The sequence below is a fragment of the Phalacrocorax aristotelis genome, chromosome 4 (genome assembly GCF_949628215.1).
Source record: "Phalacrocorax aristotelis chromosome 4, bGulAri2.1, whole genome shotgun sequence".
Lineage (NCBI taxonomy): Eukaryota > Metazoa > Chordata > Aves > Suliformes > Phalacrocoracidae > Phalacrocorax > Phalacrocorax aristotelis.
In genome coordinates this window covers 59071204-59086540 of record NC_134279.1, presented here as the reverse complement: position 1 = coordinate 59086540, position 15337 = coordinate 59071204, and the positions used below count along the sequence as shown (strand labels likewise).

The 15337-nt window shown below is 39.5% G+C and overlaps 1 long non-coding RNA gene across 1 annotated transcript; it reads right to left on the bottom strand.

Moving 5' to 3' along the window:
- Window positions 1-7173: 7173 nt before the first annotated feature.
- LOC142056592 (uncharacterized) lies at window positions 7174-15238 on the bottom strand. The gene is made up of 3 exons (XR_012660390.1): window positions 15115-15238; window positions 14610-14671; window positions 7174-14376 (listed from the first exon to the last, which is right to left on the bottom strand). It is a non-coding gene; the product is annotated as an uncharacterized LOC142056592 (long non-coding RNA).
- Between the last annotated feature and the right edge of the window lie 99 nt (window positions 15239-15337).

The window sequence follows — 15337 nt, the reverse complement described above, 5'->3', positions numbered from 1 at the left end:
AGCAACATATATGCTTCACTGTATGCTGCCTAGCTACTTTTGAGGATTTCTTAATCCTCAGCTCAGAAGCTGCTTTCTCAGTTCTTAGTCAATCATAAATAGTATTTTCCAGAAAATTTAGAATTTAATTCTAGGAATTCTGAATTTAATTTCCTGGAAGAAAAAAATTATGTAGGCCTCCAAGAGACCTCTAGCAAAGGACTTAAGTGCTTCAATTATTAGCTTAGAGGCTGACCTCATAAAAATCCCTGCTTTAATTTGAGCATGCTGGCTGTGCAGGTGGAATAGAACATTCCTTCAAAATAATACTGCAACTGGAATTACTAAAGAAAAATATAAATCACATTACTGCAGTAACTGTTCCTCATACATTTTCATAGGATGAAAATCTGGAAAGTGATGTGTTAGCCTGATATGGTTAGACTTCTTATGTTGGTTGACTGAACTATTAGCTACCACCTTTAATCTCCTTAAACATGAATATATAATATGGGTAAAAGTCCAGAGCCAAGTCAGTAATTGCTAAATTCCAATTTAAAGTCTTAGTGTGTGGAGGACAGCCTTTATTTCCTGCAAGATTTCAGAAGCACACTCTGCTTCGTGCAGATATGACTCACCAAGTTCACATGCAAAGAGTTTGGTTTAAAACTCAGTCAAGAACAGATCTGTCGAGACAAACTTCAAATCTTGTTAGACCTGTTTATTTCCATTGCTTTTTATGTTCAACTCTTCAGATAAGAAGCCACCCACAGACTGAAAAACTGTATGGAGAAGGAAGAGGTTTGATTTGAATTCCAGTCCATTGTATTCACAACACTGTTTCTATTTATATGTAAAACCCCTGGTAGGTCACCAATCATTTAGAGCCAGAGAACACTTAAAAGCAGTTGTACACAAATAAAGTTAGAAAAATATAAAAGCTGGAATACAGCAAGATATACAATAGATATGGTAGTGTGGAAGCTTATTAAATGTAACTTGCTAGGTATTATTTTTGTTCTTTTCTGGCAGAAAATGTTTGTGATTTCCTAAGTATGAGTATTGGGGATCTCTGCAGCTCCTTATCTTGTCTTCTCTAAGCCCAGCTGTGCCGTAATCTTCAGACCAAGATACCATCTTGCAGTAACTGTTTCTCAGGTAGAGGCAGAATAGTTTATTGTCAGGGACTGAGATGAGAAGGGCGAGTGAAATCCTAGCTGATTTCTGACGCACAAAGTTTTCATTGTACTGAGAAGTCCTTGTTGCATCAACTACCTGGGAATCTGGATCTGAAGCACAGTTGATTCAGGAGTTGATTCAGTTTTGAAGAGCGAGAGGGAATCAAGGGATGGATGGGGTAGGAGAGGTAGGTGTCTGAGAGTCTGGGGAAAACTTCTCGATGGAAGGAGCAGCTTCCTAGAGCTGGTCAGAAAATAATGTTCTCTGTCTGTGAGGACTTACGAGGATTTAACAGATTTTTCTTGTTTATATCAGGACAAAGCTGAGATCTGAAGTGTGGCTAAGTCAGAATATTTTTTGGTTTACCAGCTCATGAACAGTCAATGTTTGTGACAGCTTTAAAAAGGTAAAATCTGTAATTCTGAGAAGTCCAATTTTTTTCCCCCTCAAAAAATGTATTATCTATAGACTAATCTTCTGTTCTGCTTGCTTTAAATTAATTAGAATTTTCACTGGGGATAGAAAAAGGTGTGATCAGAAAACAACTAGTGCCAAAGGCCAGCAGGAGCGCTGAGAGTCACTCTGGGAAAAAGGAGAAGGCTCAGTAAGCAAAATGGACTCTGGTGCTATGTTTGTTGAAGAGGATCTTGTAGTGTGAAGAATGATCCTGGTGGCTTTCACTGAATGTCACAAACCTGGGCCTGCCCTGGTTAGATTAAGACCATTGTAGAGCTCTCCTTTTCTTGAGTGACATACTTTGAAAAACTGTACTTATTAACTTCAACACAAATTCTGCTTAAACAAGAATTTTGTTACCAGAAGGCCGTGTGGGTTTTTTTATAAAGAAACAAGTAGGCTGTGCTCTCGAACAGTAGTAGATCGTCTTCCATGTTTTGTGCGGAGCACATGGTCTTGTTAATTGTCCTGGTTACTCTGCTGTATCACCTATCCTTGCCACAGGAGTTGAGTTAAATATCTTTTACAGGATTTTAATAGGTGTGTGATAATTAAATTAATATTAAAATCATCTTGTTGTTGAATAGTTTTTTTGGTTAGGACATGCCCGTACATACCAAATCTTAGCACATTAGGTTTTTTTGGTTAGGGTGATGTTGGGGAGGGCAGGAGTGAATACTAAGTTCTTTAAAATATATGATTTCAGCTTTCCCAAACTGTTTATTAAATGCAGTCAAACTTGTTGAAGTATGATGACAGATAAAAAATACTACAAGAGGTGGGATCAGGTCCACATGTTTGCAGAGGTAGGAGACACTTTCTAATCAAAAAGCCCAGTGTGTTAGCCTTCCTTCTGGATTTGGACAAGTTGTTTGATTTCCTTCTGGATCTGAAATTACTTAAATCCATAGGTCCTGCTTGGTTCCACAATCAAGGGGTTGTGGAAGCTGAGGTTGGCTGCTCTTTTTCTCAATTGTGGATGCTGTTCTGCTTCGTACAACCAGCCAAATGTCCAGAGCAGCAGAAACTAGACAGCAGTATCTTGTGTCCTAATCACAAGGAAATAGAGTAGTTGTCTTTTTCTCCTGCTACCTCAATGATTATTTGAAGACATTTTTTATGCTTAAAACAGTGTCTTAAGTCTCAAAACATTGCGTAGTTTGATTAATTAACACCCTGCCACGATATGTACTTTCAGTATTCTGGAAGTATATAGCAAATGCAGGACTACTGGGAAAGAAGAAAAGAAACCTCTCCATAGTTTATAATTCATTTTTCCTTACTAAGAGTTTCAATGAAATATTCAACTTTATGTTAAGTCAAATGTTTTTTTTATAAAGTGGTTTTACTTTTTATTTTCAGGAAAATCCCAGCTTTGGTATAAAGCAAACCAGTTTCTTCCTGACAGTATTTTCTAATGGAAAGGGGCAGGCGGGAATGAAAGCATAGAGGCAAAATTGCTTTATAACCAGCCTAGACTTGCAAAGCATTATCTCAGAATATGCAAATAATATTAATACGTTAAGATGAGGACAGACTTATAAAGGATATTTTTTGTGTGAATCACTATGTACACCAAACACTAGTCTGGTCATTGTTGCAGGAACGATATTTAACCCAGCCTTCCTCAGGAAAGTAATTGCCTGGAGTTATATTAGTGCCTAGGCAGATATAATATTTTATATCTCTCTATAATATCTGTATGATATAATATATATATATCTATCACATGTATAAAGTATAATATATTATAGAGAAATATTATTGCCTAGAATTATGTTAGGTAAAAATCCTAGATTCTTAAATCACTTCACAGGGAACATGTAAGTAGTAGACGGTGCTAGGGAGTTTTTTTCTAAGGATTCATTTGTCCTTTTTTCAGCCTCCTGAAGTAAACACCTAAATTATTCCATAGCATCCCTCAAGAGTGTTAAGTCAACAAAAGGCCTCGTATCTCCAAATATGTCCTTCTGGTGATAGCACACTACAAATAGTAGCCATAATCAGGATTTCCACCTGATGTTTATAAAATGTAATCTTGTCTCAGCTACTGACATCCTATGGTGAAGGTAATAATGTCCTGTTGAATATTTTCACATTCGTTCAGTTCAAAATATTTTGACTGAAAAAAATCAAAGGCATTTTTTCCAGTGGTGTTTGTCCATATACCCCACTAGTGTGTGAGCCAAATCAAAACAGTGCTGCTGTGTAAGGTCAGATCCTTTCCTTAACTCCCCACTGTAAGGAACTCTGAAAAGAGGATTTTTTCCCCCTTTGAAATACGAAATACCCCTTTTCAAAACAAAAGTCTAACTCAAATAGTGGTGTAAGATCTGGAGAGAGAAAATACCATCACATAGCAACAGCCTGTCAATTTAGTGTTAGTACTTTATGCTGCTTCCCTCTCAGCTCTTCCTCCTGTCTTTCTGCCAGACTGGTTGCCATGGGTTGCAGGAGGGCTTGGATGTAGGAGGAGAACTGGCCCTTTGGGCAGCCCCGAGCAACTGGAGCATCAGTTAGAGTCTAAGATGCTAGTGAAGTGGTGTTGGCCGTAGATTCACATTTGTGGTTAAAAGTAACACAGCTTTTTACTCTGCCTTTCATGCGATTTATAACCGAAAAGCAGCAGAAGTCTAGCAGAAGAGTAAACAATAGTTTGAATTATATTTTGCTGTTAGGAGACAAATTATACAGATAATTTTTGCTGATTCTTATGGGGCCGCTGATAGTATCAGAGCTGGAAAAAGAATAGAGACGTGATCAGAGTAACAGGAAGGGGAGCATGAGCTGATTAATTGGCACACTGTCAGTGGTCATCATTGCTAAAGCTGATGTGGAAGCAACATTACAGTGTTTGAGGGAGCCCATGAGAATGGATGAGAACAAAACTTGGGAGAGACTGAGTGAAATGAAGGGTTTTCTGAAATAGGACATTCTGCTTCAGCAAAGGAGGGGAGATGCCAACTGCATGTTTGCTTCTTCATAAAACCACTAACTGGTTTAGGTTGTGACTTTTGAAAGAGCCTGACAAAGCTCTGACTCTTGCAGAGGACATCTGACTCTGATGCACTTCCTAGTCACAAAGTCCGCAGCTGCTTCCTAAAGTAGGCAGCACATAAATAAGGCTAGGTGTCAAGATCAGTTCAGCTGAGCATTGCAGAGCAAGGAGCTCTGCACCTTAAAATAGGAACACAGATCTATTTTAGCAGCCAAAAAGGTTACCAGCTCCAATATAGCCACGCCAAGAGCTTGTGGTTTAATCAGCTGAGAAAACATTGGCATGTGATCCTTTGGTGTCATGCAGATAGCTGGTTGCAAGCCTTTTCAAGGGGAGATAGTAGTGTTTCAGGTTAACTTAGGGTGGTGAGTATGGTGGGGAGAGGGATTACCTTTGCTCCTTTGTGCATTCTTGGGTTTTTCCCCCCCATTGTACAGATAAGTAAAAGCAATATTGCTGACTGTTTCTGTGTTAAAAGGGCTGTAATACTTCCAGTGGATGATTACCAGAAAACCCATATATGGTAAAGAATTCTGTGGAGAACTGCCCTACTGAGACCTGGTATTTTGTCTCATTCAGTCCTTTTGTCTTTCCTCTTTTTCTGTTTTCTGACTTTTGTATGTTTATATTAGTCTGTCTGGTCAGATAACCTGTAAATATTCCAAATACTGATGGAGACGGTTTTTTAGTTTGCTTGTTTGTGCTATGGTCAATGCATCTTCCTTTGACAGTTAAAACTTCTCCATGTGTTTAACAGCGATGTTGACATTGTATTTGGTTCCTCAGTACTGGCTGACCTGCTGAGAACATTTAAGCCATCACAGCAACCCAGAGAGATCCTAAATAGCTCATAAGTCTTACAGTAAATACAAAATGGAAATCATGGCTCATTGTTTCTCTGGCGAGCTTCTGTCAACTAAAAATAAGTCACTTCGTTAGAATTTAGCTGGTAAACTTTCATTTCCTGGATGTTTAGGCAACATAAAGCAAAATTTAATCTCAAGTCACTTCGGAGTCATGGAGGAAAGAAGGCATTTTATGTTTGAAAGCCCCTCTTTTATCCACTGCCACCCTGCAAACTTAGTTAATTGTAATTGTAATTGTAATTCTCACAGCACTTCAAATACATGTGCTTTGCTATCTTCAAAATCAGCATCAGGTTCACATCAGAATAAGTTTCTAAGCCAAAAGAATCAGAGGTGTCGCCTTAAATTTAGTTTATCTAGGGCTCCAATCAAAATTTTTCTGTAATGAGCAAAAAAATGAAGATATTTCAGGTATCTTGAGAAGTGTGACGGCTGTCACTGAATTTTGTCTTCAATGTAAATTGTTGCTTTACCAATCAAGAAAAATCTCCACCTTTAGGTCAGAAAAATGTGATCCAGAAATCTTACACTGGTCCTTTTTTTTCATTACACAAAATCATTAATGGGAGATGTAGGACAACTGATATTCTTCACATTATTCTATACTTGTTTATAGAAGATGGTTTTTGCTTTTGAGAATGGAGAGAGCCTCTTCTGCTTGCCAAGTGGTGAAATCCATCTAAAAGCTGGGTTTTTTTAATAAAAAGTCTCCTTCCTCACAACTACTTCTGGTGCTTTCTTAGCCTGTCAGAGGACTAGATCAGCTCATGAGATGGGTGGAAACCTTCATCTCTGCATCTGGTGGCCATACATCCTGCTGGCTTCCTGGGCAGCTTGTAGAGGAGGTCAGACATGAGGCAGAGGTAGGAGATGGAGGTGGGAGGACCCATAAGCACCCCTGGGCGCAGGAGCACCCCCTTACCCAGAGAGAGAACATGCATATTGTAGAAGTGCAGAAAGAAAAGTGTTTTATTTCCTTGCAGTTTTATTTCCCACTTTTGCCACAAATATTTATCTAATTTCCTGTGAAAATACTGAAGCTGACTTCTTTTTTTTGAATGCTTAAATCAGAAAGTTTCATAAAACTGCAATATTTAACAAGAAAGCTGAGAAAATACTCTGAAGAAAGATGCATCTCTTTTTTAAAAGATTGCAAGCCTAGTTTCAAAAGATACTGAAATACCCAACATTTTTACTGTTTTTACATTTTTACATTTTTACAGCAATCTATTGCTGTGTATAAAACTTTTAGCGCTGTTTAAATTTGCTGCAACATATGCTAACAGTAGTAGAAGTTTCTCACACAATACAGAGAGGGGGAGAAAATAAGCGGATACATATGTAAAAGGAAAACACCCAAAATTTGTGCCACACATTTTGGGATGTGCTGAGAAAACTGCAGCTACGGCATGATTCAAAATTTGTAGTACGGGGAACTGAGTGACTTGTGTCTCTGTGTGTATTTATATCTGCTTTGTTTTTAGACCATGAGCTGCATGCTGTGTTTAATTGTTTCAACTAAGAATTTAGAATAGCATATTTGGTAAGTCTTCTTGCTGACAGCTGATCTGGTATGTGACTGAGCTCACATGCTGCTGCTTCATGAAAAGAAAGATGTGAGTGATTCTCTGCTTGCCTGCACTGATGGTATGAGCAGGTATGGCTTTGCTATATAGGGGACTTATTCTTCCAGTTTGCTTCATACTTACAAATCTTTTATTTATAAAACAGATTATTGCTTTAAAGCAAGTCTTTAAACAGAAAATTATTATCTCATATTTAAAGCAAGTCTTTAAATAGAAAAACATTATCTCATCTTAAGGACACTGAAATGCTTGAGAATTCTTTAATGGTGTTTTTGTCAGGAAGACTTTGTTCCAGCAAACATTTACATCTGTAGAGGAAATTGTACAGTTTCCTCTACAAAAATATTGTATTACAATACACCAGCAGTAGGTACAATAAAGTAACAATCGAGTGCTGTAATAAAGAACAGGTTTCTGAATGTAGTGTTAAAACTTCATCATTCAATATAGTCCTTTCATCAGCTGGCACCTACATGAAACTTTACTCTGTCCATCATCGGTGCAGAATACCTAGAGTTCATTCACCAAAGAGGGTTTGAATGGCAATTGTAGCCTGTCTACATGGTCACCAGATTTGGGGTCTTCCATGTCAAGAGTGAATGTGCTGTAGAGCCACCAAGCCATCTTTGCTGACCATAGGCGTGGAGATAAATGCCTCCTCAAGTAGTGCTGTCTTGAGTTATTTGGAGCTTGTTTGTGGACAAATGGAAGCTTTAAATTTGTGCCCATAAGTGTAAACTATATATTACTTAATTTGGTTTTAAATGTTACTTAATACTGTGATTCTGTCTTCTAACAGCCTTGTCACTTTAATAAAACTTTCCTCTTTTTTCAGAGAGATACATCTGCTAAATGGAAAGTTAATGTTGCTTCAGACCCAAGCAGATATTCTGAGGATAAATCTGATTTTAACAGAACTAGGAATGGAAAGATAGTTCTTCAGAATCGATAATAACACCCCCTTTGCAGAGCTTGTACTGAAGGGTTGCTACCGTGCTGGTTTTGTATCACACCATATTTTCCTAAGAAGCTTCAAACAAACTGCAAGCTTCCCATCTCTATCTGCAAGTATGTTTTTTGTGTAAGGAGTGCTTTCCTTCCTCAAGAGTAAAGCTTTTGTACTTTTTTTTGGCTAGTCTTTTTCAGGTTTGGTTACTATATGATCCGAAGCACTACATTATGAACTATCAATTCCTAATATAGATCTAACTATACTTCAAACTCTGAATAGTGGTCACACATCCCTGAAAAAGGCAGAAATGTCTCTTACTGGTATCAGATAATTGTGCTGGAGGGAACAAATATGAATCATTTCAGCATATTTGCAAAGAGTTAATTACCATTTGTGATCTTATGAAGCTGTTCTTGTTATGTAAGACAGAAACTATAGTTTAAATCAAACATGTTGAAACCTTTTCAGTGCACTCCCATTTTAGGACATGGGGTAGAATTGCCGGACAATATAGTACTACTTCTTTTGATCATGCATCTTTGCAATCTTTCCGTGAAAAACAAGCAGACTATGACTAACCTATTGCCTACAAAATACGAACAAGCAGGAAGTTTGAGACTGAGTATTTGGCAAGCAAACCAAGAATAAAAATGAGCATAATTATGCTAATCAGAAATACAATCTCCAAACAATTTCTAAAGTAGTGAAGGCATCGAGCCAAATACCTGGTGAGATATTTGCATTTACCAAGCAAGCACATGACTCCAGAAAAAATTACTAATACAGGAATGGTTACAGAAGCAAAGTGTTCTCAGGGGTGGCAACATTAATTCCTTTCAACAATTTGCTCACAGAAGATAGAAAGCAAAACAAACCCCCTAGGCCCATAGTGGCGTTTCAGTGTCTTTAGTAAAGTGTATTACTATAATAATTTACTTAAGTTTTCTATATATTAACAATGGGACTTCAGAAAGTAAAATTTAGTTGAATACAACTTCAACTTAAAGTTTTATGTAAAAATGAGATACAGGAAAGACGGTCATTTTCCAAATGCATGGAGCTCCCATTATGTTGTCAGTATTTCTTTTCATTCCTTGATAATGGAGCGTCATGGAAACAGGAATATTGTAGCAGCGTGAGGAACAGTGCAAGTATTTTTTATTCACTGACATTTGTTATCTATTGCACAATTCTAAAGACAAGCAGAGGGAAACTCCTGCCTCCAAATTACAAAAAGACTAGCACTAAATTATCAAACAATTGCTATCTGGCAGAAATGGGGATTTTTGACAAGGCAGGACACAGGGAATGCAATTCTATCTCAACTACCATAGCAAGATCATACCTGTAATTATTTCTGCTATGACCAAGAGAGGGCATCCTTTTCCTATCAAATCGTGATGTGAATACTGAAATAATAAAAGCTTTTGGAGAACCTTGTTAAGTTTTTTAACTACTCTGTTACATTTTAACCAAAACTTTTTGAAGTTTAAAAATGCAGCTGTTCAAAAAGCAAACTGTAGTTCAATCTCCAAGTTGTTTGAGGCCATTTTAAGACCTGCTATATAAATTTCTCAGTATAGGCTTTCATTTAGTGCTTGTATGGTTTCAGTAAGATATGCTTTATCTCCTCTACCTAGAGTAAATAATTTGCATTAGTAAGAGTTTACCTCTTTTAAATTAGTTCCTTAATTGCAGTTTTTTTTTGTTTATTTAGGAAAAGCAAGGTAAGGCATTTAGTGTAACCTTCTTCATAGAGCAGCTTTCTAGCACAAAAGTGAAGCTACCAACTTTCCCTATTTTCGATCCTGTTTCCTCCAGCAGTGGAACATCAGATAAATCTTTTGCATGTGAGCTCAGTTTTGGTGGTGTAAACTGTGGAATGTAACTGTATATTACAAGAGCAGACTGTGCCAGGTTTTTTAAAGCAACTGCTTTCCCCCTTGATACTGCCATCATGCCTCTCAGTCATGTGTTTACAAGCCTGAGCACTCAATGGGAACTGCTGCAGGTTCGGTGCTTTCGAGAAACAACTTAGACGTCTAAATTTTGATTTAGAAGCTTAACTTTTTTGGGAAGCTTGTCTATAATCCTCACTACTTATTGTTGTTAAGGCAAATATCTATCCAGTATATTTATGCTGTGGCCACTTTAGATTTTTTTACTTCTACTCTGGATAACTAATACTGGTTAAGGAAACCTTTCCGTAACTTAGGACAAAAGAACTGTCAGAATCACTCTCAACCCCATTTCTGTAACAGGCAGCACTGTTTTGTCCAAATCAAGTTGTAGGCTTAGTAAGTCTGCCTAGGTATCCAGAAATCTACCTAATGAGGGAAAAAAGTTTAATTACAGTTACAAATAGAATCAAAGAACATATATAAAAATAGTATACCCCATCACTTCTTTCGTAAAGGAATTGGGCCAAAAAATATGTGCATATTACTCTAATTCTGTGAAACCAAATCCTTAAATATTTCAGTCACAGCATAATTTGAATCATTTGCGTAAGGGAGGGGTTCAAGATCATGTATTTATTAGATTAATTTTATTTTGCAATTAAAATTACATTTTTAGGCTTTAAAAGTGAAGCAACATCTAAGAGAAGGGCAGCAATCCAAAATATACTTGAAAAGAACTGGCATTAGCTCTAACTTTGTCCAGTCTGTTGAACAAACGTAAGTTAATTCGTCCTTGAACCTGGAAACTGGGTGCTGTCTAGAACAAGACAGAAAAAGCACATTTCAGTAGTTCAGCTGCCACAGGATGCGAGATCCACCTGCCTGCCAGAGGTCAGGAGTTTATGCCAGTGGAAATGAGAAAAGACTCAGTTGTGAACAAGAGGCTTACAATAAACAATGGAGAAAAAATTTCCAAGAGGAAACGTAAAATAACATGACACATCCTTGGGTTAGCTGGTAGACCACAGAAGTGGAGAACAAATACTAAAATTCAAGCCAGGAATACAATCTGCGCTACATCCTTCCTTCTCTTCCCCTGCTTCTGCCTCCCCTCTCACTGGGTTACAAGAACAGTTCTTTATTTAAGACAACATCCTCTTGTGAGTGCTATATGTGCTTTTTGAAACGTGCAACATGCACCACAGTTTGCCAGTCAATCTGTGCTATAGAGTCAAAGCTTTCTTCTTTTCTGCCTCCCAGTGGTATTTCAAGCTAGTGATGAAGGTGAAAACTAATAAAATACCTTGAAATTTTCAGAGGGATGCCCTAAGTACCCTACAAAGTACCCCACAAAGTACCCCACTCTGAAATTCCAGCATTTACTTGAATTTAATAATGTTTCCATGTTTTGGAGAAGATTCAAGTAAAATCAGCTACAGTGTTTGAAGTTCCCTGAAAGAGTATAAAGTTAACAAATTTACTTGTTTTATTGTGTGGTTTTTATTTTTTGTTTTGTATTTTACTAACTTCAGTTGGTTTGGGTAACAGCTGGAGAAAAGAAATGAAAAAGACTCCATCCTTGATAACTCAGTTTTATCTGGTTTTTGATCTGTGGTCAAACAAATAGAACTTTTCTCCAACCCAGTATCTAGGGCTTCTCACGAAATACTATTGCTTTTCTAATTCTTTCTTGGAAATTCTCTTCCTGGAAGAATCACTAGGAAGGATCTAATTGTTAGATTGTCTGGTATTTTGAATTGATTTCAGTGTATTGGTTGCATAAAAATTATGTTAATCACAGGAGCAACTGCAGGCAGCAGTTGGCTGTTCTTCCTTTTCCAGCTTCTTTTAGTACCATTAGATCATGCAGTTTTTAGGACTGTGGTACTTTGCAAGTTGCGTGGTTCTGGCCAGTTCAGAGCAGTCCCAGAAGGTATTAGATGAGGACTTTCAAACAGGTTTTCAGTGACACAGCTGAGCCTACGCTATGTGATGGATCCTGGTGACCATTTTCCTCCATCTTGAAGAAAATATGTTTGATTTACAGTCAACCTGAGGCACTTAGGAGAAAAAGGAGATGCTGCATGGACCTGTTCCTGTCTGCACCACTCCTTCTGTTGAGTCAATGGTGATACTTTGCCAGAGTGCTTTGCAAAGTCAATGTCTTAGTGGCTATATTGTTCTTCACTTATGCAAATGCTGTTTTTTTTCTGTGGTTAATTCTTTCCTGCCTTTGAGAAACATGGCAGAAGTTCAATGACATTTCCACAAGGGTAGCCCCTTCCTTGTTTGCCTCATCCTTTAAACACGGGACAAAGGGGATGCTCAGATTGTTCCTACTGAAACACTGTTGGAAAGTGCCCAGATAACTATCCCTCACAGGAGTTCAGATTCAGGGCTTGGCAGCGCTGGCAAGTTCCCCTGCTGGCTCCAGGGTGTCTGCTCCTTCTCCTGTATGCCACCTTTGCAGTGACCTCACATCACTCAGCAGCCTCAGTATGCCTGCGATACATACTCCGCATGTATACCATACCCAGGGATTTACCTTGGCCTTGGCCTTGGCCTGTACTGCGGAGTTGAGCAGGGAAATGCCAATCACTCCCTATAGCTCCCTCTGCAGTTCTGGAGCACCTGGTCTAGCTCAGATTCAGACAGAGGTTGACAAAATGTAGGGTAGAGCTCCTGAACAGCAAGGACCTGTCCCTGAAACTCCACAGCAATCAGACCACTGATCCCCTTCATACTTTGGAAGGCTGGTGCCAGGTATCTTGTTATGCAAGAGAGACAGTTCAATGTTCTCTGGACTACTGCCCAAAAAGTTAGAAGAAATCAAACTGGCTGAAGGGGCTTATCATGGCATCTTCAGGAGATTCAAGCCAAAACCTGACTAAGTTACAGGAACTGTTTAGACACAGCAATGGCTTGGCAACTCAGGCTTCTCTTGAAGACACTATGCTATAAGCTATAACAATTATTCAACCAATGCCGTACCGGTGTAGTTTTTAATTCTGGCAAGAGCAACACAATCAATTTTACTGAGTGTATTCAGTTACCAATTTTATTTTGCAGCTGGGTGCAGATCTGTGTCCAGCCAGAGAGATGCAAAGGCCAGAGGAGCTGCAGCTGAAGGATCATTACCAAAGGACTAGAGGAGAGAAGACAGATCATTCCAACAGCAGCCAAAGAAAGTATTTTTGTTTGCTTTCATGACTCTTAATTTCCACTGATCTTTCATCTCAGAGTTTTTCCAGAAAGGTATCTTAACTGTTGTTTTTTACTAATCAGTAGTGCAGAAGGATATTAATTAACATTGTTGCAAGTAATGTGTAGCATTTCTGTTGTTCATATGCATTCCGGTAACATATTAATGCACTTTTAAACATTTCCAAATATCTGTACAAGTCATTATTTCTATGAAAAATCACCCAGTTAGTACTCTTCTAATCAGTCACACATGTCATTAATACATGGTTTGATCTATAAATGATAACATGTAGAAATCATAGAATCATAGAATTGTTTAGGTTGGAAAAGACCTTTACCATCATCAAGTCCAACCGTTAACCCAGCACTGCCAAGTCCACCACTAAACCATGTCCCTGAGCAACACATCTACACCTCTTATAAATACCTCCAGGGATGGTGACTCAACCACTTCCCCAGGCAGCCTGTTCCAATGCTTAACAGCCCTTTTTGTGAAGAAATTTTTCCCAATATCCAATCTAAACCTCCCCTGGTGCAACTTAAGGCCATTTCGTCTTGTCCTATCGCTTGTTACTACGGAGAAGAGACCGACCCCCGCATCACTACAACCTCCTTTCAGGTAATTGTAGAGAGAGATAAGGTCTTCCCTCAGCCTCCTCTTCTCCAGGCTAAACAACCCCAGCTCCCTCCTTATCAGACTTGTTCTCCAGAGCCTTCACCAGCTTTGTTGCCCTTCTCTGGACACGCTTCAGCACCTCAATGTCCCTCCTGTACTGAGGGGCCCAAAACCGAGCACAATATTCAAGGTGCGGCCTCACCAGTGCTGAGTACACGGGCATGATCACTTCTCTGCTCCTGCTGGTCACACTATTCGTGATACAAGCCAGGATGCTGTTGGCCTTCTTGGCCACCTGGGCACACCGCCGGCTCATGTTCAGCTGGCTGTTGACAAGCATCCCCAGGTCCTTCTCCGCTGGGCAGCTCTCCAGCCACTCCTCCTCAAGCCTGTAGCGTTGCATGGGGTTGTTGTGACCCAAGAGCAGGACCCAGCACTTGGCCTTGTTAAACTTGGCCTTGGCCCATCAATTCAGCCTGTCCAGGTCCCTCCTTAGAGCCTTGAGCAGAACAACGTTCCCACCCAACTTGGTGTCATCTGCAAACTTACTGAGGGCGCACTTGATCCCCTGTTCCTGATCATTGATAGATTTTAAACAGTAGTGACACATTTCAGCTGATGACAATGAGCAGCTCCAACCTGAAAGGGTGTAATACAGAGAAAATGTATTAAAAAGTAAACAAGCATTCGACAACATGAAGAATATATTCACAATACTGAACAAGGTCTTTTTAGGAACAAGACTTTCAGCCCGCAATAGTGGGAATGGACTTAGCCAACTTCTCACAGCACTGAATGGGAATCATCCAGGATTCATCTGGGTAATCTCTCTGAAGGGGCTGTGATGGGAGGCCAGGGTGCTGCACGCTCACCTGGAATTAGCGGAAGTAGAGCGCTGTGACTATGACTTCCATCAAGAACTTCCTAAGGTTGACTGGTGGGTGGGCAAATAAAAGAGAAACAGATGTCGTATTCAGTTCTGAAGTTTGAGGCTAAACACTAAAAAAACCCAGTTATATATTGCCCCTTTCACGCTGCTTGGCTTGTGCAGAATTCCAGCTTGTTCTGGAGTGTACAGGATACAGCAACAGGGGAGGAAAGCTGGAAACTGAATTTCTCCTGGCTGTTTCCCTCTTTTCCTCCAGGTGAATGTTATTTCTTCCTATTTTTATTATGGGAAGGATTGCCCACACTGTTAGGATGCCTACAACCAGACACAGCTAAAAAGTTTTCTTGGGTTCTTTGTCCCTTCTATATGATCACATTATAGACAGAAGTAAGTAACGGTACCGCATATGCATCTAATGTAGGTAGTAGATGATTCAGAGATCATCCCTCATGTATATTTACTTCAGAAAGAAATCCGAGTAGCCTTACTCCAGTGTCCGTGAAAAGTTAACGCTCTTGAAAACAGTGTTAGTTTTCTTCCGCCAGCCAGGCTGAGGAGGCAGCAGCGCGGGCAAGTGCAACCGAGCCGTGCTATTGACCGCGTTTCTGCCGGCCGCCTCCCCCCGGGGCTCCCCCCGGCCGCCCCCTGCTCGCCCGTCCACGGCGTCCCCGGCCCCGCGCCGCCCCCAGCTCCCAGGCCGCGGCCCCGGCG